Source organism: Caretta caretta, chromosome 1 (genome assembly GCF_965140235.1).
Source record: "Caretta caretta isolate rCarCar2 chromosome 1, rCarCar1.hap1, whole genome shotgun sequence".
NCBI lineage: Eukaryota > Metazoa > Chordata > Testudines > Cheloniidae > Caretta > Caretta caretta.
In genome coordinates, this window is record NC_134206.1 from 2,909,771 (window position 1) to 2,915,398 (window position 5,628).

At 46.0% G+C, this 5,628-nt stretch overlaps 1 pseudogene; it reads left to right on the forward strand.

Annotated features, from left to right (window-relative positions):
- The first annotated feature begins 1,643 nt into the window (after window positions 1-1,643).
- On the forward strand, window positions 1,644-2,590 carry LOC125642119 (olfactory receptor 52E2-like; annotated as a pseudogene).
- The last annotated feature ends 3,038 nt before the right edge of the window (window positions 2,591-5,628 follow it).

A 5,628-nucleotide genomic window follows, 5' to 3' on the forward strand; every position in this document is an offset into this window, starting at 1 on the left:
GTTTCACCACTCTCCTAGTGAAAAAGCTTTTCCTTATATCCAGACTAAACCTCCCCCACTGCAACTTGAGACCATTACTCCTCGTTCTGTCATCTGCTACCATTGGGAACAGTTTAGATCCATTCTCTTTGGAACCCCCTTTCACGTAGTTGAAAGCAGCTATCAAATCCCCCCTCACTCTTCTCTTCTGCAGACTAAACAATTCCAGTTCCCTCAGCCTCTCCTCATAAGTCATGTGTTCTAGTCCCCTAATCATTTTTCTTGCTTTCCGTTTTCCAATTTTTCCACATCCTTCTTGTAGTGTGGGGCACAAAACTGGATACAGTACTCCAGATGAGGCCTCACCAATGTTGAATAGAGGGGAACAATCACGTCCCTCGATCTGTTGGCAATGAACAACCTCCTTTGTGATCCTGAGACCTGCCACACATGGATTTTTCCCTCATGCCTTTAATGTCCATGATCAATTTTCACAACTTCAATTTCATATTATTTGATATTTATTTACCTTTTCCCCATGAGTTATATATTGCTCTTCTCCCTCACACCCTCCCCACACAAAAAATGTTTTTGCTTTGTCACTGAACCAGGTGTTTATCCAAAGCTGTCCACTTTTTTGACTACAGCATTGTGACTTTCTAGCTATCCAATAAGTGCTTCTTATAGAATTCCAATTTTCCCTCCCCAGTTTTCTGTCTGTTTTTTCCTCCCAATAAGTTTTTCCGACATTTTGCCTCAGCTTTGAGGAACTAGCTCTTGTGAAACATTAAGTGTCTACAGATATTACTGTTTGGGAATAGTTCTCTGTTTGACCATTTGAATGTAATCAGCTCCATTTTTTATTTTCCTCTCCTCTATCACACACCCCCTTCTTTGTCTCTTCTCTAAAATAGATAGTCCCAGACTTTTCACTCTGTCCACATCTCACAGCCTCCCCCATTCTCCCAGCCTCTTGGAAACCCCCTTTCTATCTGCAATATCCTTTAGAGAGACAAGGAAACCAAAACTGAGGGCATGTCCAGAGCAAGTTATTCTCTATCCAATTCCATAGGCATCCAATTATTGCTTTTGTTTTGGCCACTTTTGTGAATGAGCAGGTGTTTCCATTGAGCTGCGATCAGTGATGCCAGGTCTTTTTAATGAGGTATGTTCTAGCTGGGATATTTCCCCCAGTATATGTCTGCACACAGGTTGTTGTTTTTTTTTCTAATCTCAAATTTTGAGCAACTGGGTAAATGGGGATCTCCCTACATAATGTATTCTCTAGCCTGAGTTTCTCTACATTAAGGAGCAATGACGGATAACCAGTTTCCATACTCATGTTTCCTGCTGGTGCCTATTAAGGGTTCCCACACCACTTTGTGTAGGAATTATTGATGCACGGAGCACCATCAAATATGGAAGTGGCATTATTAGGGTCAGTTTTTCATAATCCATTTCTCTGAATAATGAAAATGTCACTTCCCCGAGACCAGCCTCCAGTTGTGCATGTATTGTCTTATATTCACATTGTCTCTCCACCTAGGAATTTGTACTGCGACCATCACCTGGCACCCTGGGCACATACAGAAAGTCCAGTGAATGTACATTACATGCAGAAGACACGGTTCTGCCTTAGAGTTGGGCACCTTCTCCCCTACTCCATGTCAGATTCCAACACAACTGTCTTCACCAACCCCTCCACCTTCATCCTGCTGGGCATTTCTGTCCTGGAGGTGGCCAATGTCTGGATCTCCATCCCCTTCTGCATCACATATGCAATAGCCATCTTGAGGAATTTCACCATCCTGTTCATTGTGAAGAGGGAGACGAGCCTCCATCGGCCCATGTACTATTTCTTCTGCATGCTGGCTGTCACTGACGTGGCCCTATGCACATGCACAATTCCCAAAATGCTGAGCATCTTCTGGTTGAATTCCAGGGAGATTGATTTTAGTGCCTGCCTTACCCAGATGTACTTTATTCACTGCTTCACAGTGATGGAGTCTGGGATCTTTGTGGCCATGGCTTTTGATCGCTACGTGGCCATCTGTGATCCCTTGAGACATTCCACCACCCTGACAAACTCTGTGGTGGCCAAGGTCGGCCTGGCTGTGGTGCTGCGTGGAGACATGCTTGTACTGCCTTATCTCTTCCTGGCGAGGCAGTGGCCATATTGCAGAACCAACATCATCCCCCACTCATACTGCAAGCACATGGCCATGGTGTTGCTGGCCTGTGGTGACATCCGCATCAGTAGTTATTACGGCCTCTTTCTGGTATTCTTTGTGACCGGTGTGGATGTGTTTTTTATTGCCATGTCCTATATCCAGACCCTCAGGGCCATCTTCAGCCTCCCCCCAAAGACACCCGGATCAAGACTTTTGGGACCTGCACCTCACACCTCTGTGCCATCTTAGCCTTTTACATCCCAGGTCTTTTCTCCTTATTCACACAGCGTTTTGGGCAGAATGTGCCCTTGCATTTCCACATTCTCATGGCCAATGTGTACCTCCTGGTGCCCCCCATGCTGAATGCCATCATCTAAGGGGTGAGGACGAAACAGATCCAAGACAGGCTGCTCCATCTCTTTACTCATAAAGGGACTTAAAAGTTTCCTCCTGGTGCTCTGGCTCTCATACTAATATCTGTGCAGAGCTGGCTGGTAACGTGGTGCTAATTCCTCTTCCCCGAGTCACTTATTAGACAGTCAAAAAAACATTAAATCCTTTCCTGGCCTTCCTGTGGTGTGTCAGTGTGGTAAACTGGGGAATCATTCTGTGTTCAACTCCTTAACTCATCGGGATGCCACCTTTCTAATTTCTGTTAAATGTACCCTGAGGCTCTGCCCTCTGCACAATTCCTTCCTCCAGTGCCCAGCCCCTGCTCCACATCTCACCTCGGGTTCAGGTACTCACCAGAGACTGCTTACCACACAAAAAAACCACTAACCCAGGAACCAATCCCTGCAACACACCCTGTTGCCAAGTCTGTCCGCATATCTATTCAAGGGACAGCATCATCGGACCTAACCACATCGACCACACCATCATGGGCTCATTCACCTGCATATTTACCAATATGATATATGCCATCATGTGCCAGCAATGCCCCTCTGACATGTACATTGGCCAAACCAGACAGTATCTATGCAAAGGAATAAATAGAGACAAATCTGACATCAGGAATCATAACATTGAAAAACCAGTAGGAGCACACTTTAATCTCCCTGGTCACTCAATAACAAACCTAAAAGTTAGGTTATTCTGGCAATTCTTCAACAAAAAATCTTTAAACCAGACTCCAACGTGAAACTGCAAAACTATGGCTGAGATGCCTTCTCTAGCTGATGATTTTCAACAAACACAGGCATCTATTGTGAAAAAACACCATGCTTAATCATGGTAGGAAGCAGGGTTCCCATTTTACCGCTGGGAAGAAAGAGGCTAACTGTGCAGCTGGCACGTGCCTCCCCAAAACCATTCCTCTAATCCCCAACCGATAAAAACAGAGAACTCCAGAAGGTGCTATCATTGTAATTCCACTGATCACTTGAGGAATAAATACCCTATGCTGGGAGGAAGCAGGCATCCCATGTGAATACTGCAACCAAGAGCACAGAAGCCCCCATGTGCCTGTCATTTATCATACGGGTTTGTAAAGTTAGCCTCTGCATAACCAGGCATGAAGCACATAAAGGCTGTCAGCATTAATTGCAGGAAACACCTTGGGTGGGAAGATACAGGGGCAGAGATGTGTGTGGTTAGGCAGATTACAGTGCCAGAAGGTAACATACCGCCAGGACAGATTTCAGAGGGTTTTTTTTAGTAGGAGGTTACAAAATCCTTGTGCCTTTGGATAAAGTGCACATAGAAACTAAGTGTTTGGAAGCTGTATTATCAGTGGGGTAGTAGATAATAACCCTACTGATATGCTAATTGCAAAGATTTCTTCCATGTAGCTGTTAAGGGGTCTGCCAGCAGCAAGAAGAAGCATTCTGCTGGGACTCCAGACAGAAACAGGAAAGTCCCAGGAACAGCTGAGGGAATGGGAGAAAGTCTTCTTGCTTCCTCTGCAGCAGGGAGAAACTGCATATTTCCATGGTTTCAGGTCTGGGGGTAGTTGAAACCAACTTCTGCCCTGCAGCTGAGGATGGTGTCTATTCAGAGAGGGAGGAGACTATATTGCCTATCTGTGAGAAGTCTGTTTCAGCTGTTAGTTGCAAGCCTGTCACAGCTAAACCAGGGATAGATCCTGTTCTCGGGAGCATAGGGAGGTGTGTCCCAGAGGGGAGCCCAGAGAAGGGTGATGGAATCTTAGCCACAAGTGACAGGGTGGGTAAGAACTCCCTTAACTATGCACCAGAAGGTAACACCAGGTCAAGAAGGGCATGGGGAGTGGAACTTGCAGGTGAGAAAACTGTCCAGGCTCTTAGCTGTGAGCCCTTTATGGATGAGCAGCGGGTAGATTGCAATCTAGACTAGAGAGCATAGAGGTGTGTGTCCTAGAGGGGGCCTGAGAGAAGGAAACTGTGGGAGGAATAGTGGGAGAACAGGAATGTCTCCTCACTGATCACTTGGGGGAGGATATCCAGGACAGAATGGATGATTCAGCATCTGTGCACTCAGGAATCCAACCTCTGATTCAGCCTTTGAGAGGGAACCGTGTAACAGACCTCTGAGACGGGAGCAATCACACAACTGACCTCTCGGGGATGAAGAGAGGGGTAATGGAGGTGTATCTCAATCCAGGTCCTGATTTTTCAGAAGTTTGTTCCTGATGTGCTTGTGAAAACTAACTCAGTCTCTTTAAGACAGTCTATAGAAGTTTGAGCTAGTGAACAGGAGCAGCTAACAGGGGTGTTTTGCAAGGGATTTCTGCAGGTGAAAGAGGACAATTATGTGACCCTTAGAGTAAGTTTGTTGTCGTGTGTGTGTGTGTGTGGTGTTCTTGCTGCTGGACTGAAATATACTGTGTTGTCTGTTTGTTTGGGGAACCGTGTGTGGACCATGTAGGTGCTATGCCTAGAAGCCTGCTAGGCAAGGCAGACAGCTGAGAGCTTCTTAACGAGGCTTTGATCCCTAAACCCTTTAGCACCCATCAACCCTTAACCAGGGGGCAGCTAACAGGAGAGTTTTGTGAGTGACTATGGAGGTGAGAGTGTGGGGGTGGGGGCTTGAAATACTTAATATTCCTTAAACATATTTAAATTAGAAGCAAAAAAAACACCCCCTGATAAAAACAAAACAACCAAGGAATAAGCTTCAGAAGTAAAAAGAGAATGCAGGCAGAAGTCCAGCGATTGAGTGGGAGCTATCCAGTTTCTTATACCCAATGCAGCATGTATGATTACCTGCCCTATGGGCAGGTGGCCTACATATGTATTCAGTGCAAGGAGCTCCTGGCCCTCAGAGACCATGTACGGGCTTTGGAGACCAGAGTGGCTGAACTGGAGGACCTAAGGGAGACAGAGAGGTACATAGATGAGACTTTACAGGACACAGTAAAATGGTCCTGCCCCCGGTCTGTGCTGTTGAGGAGGATGAAACTCTCAGGGAAGGAGAACATCCAAGTGGAGCAGAGGCAAATCATTCCATCATTGGGACCATCCTTCCAGATGGTATGCTAAATGCTGCATTGGGGGGCTGT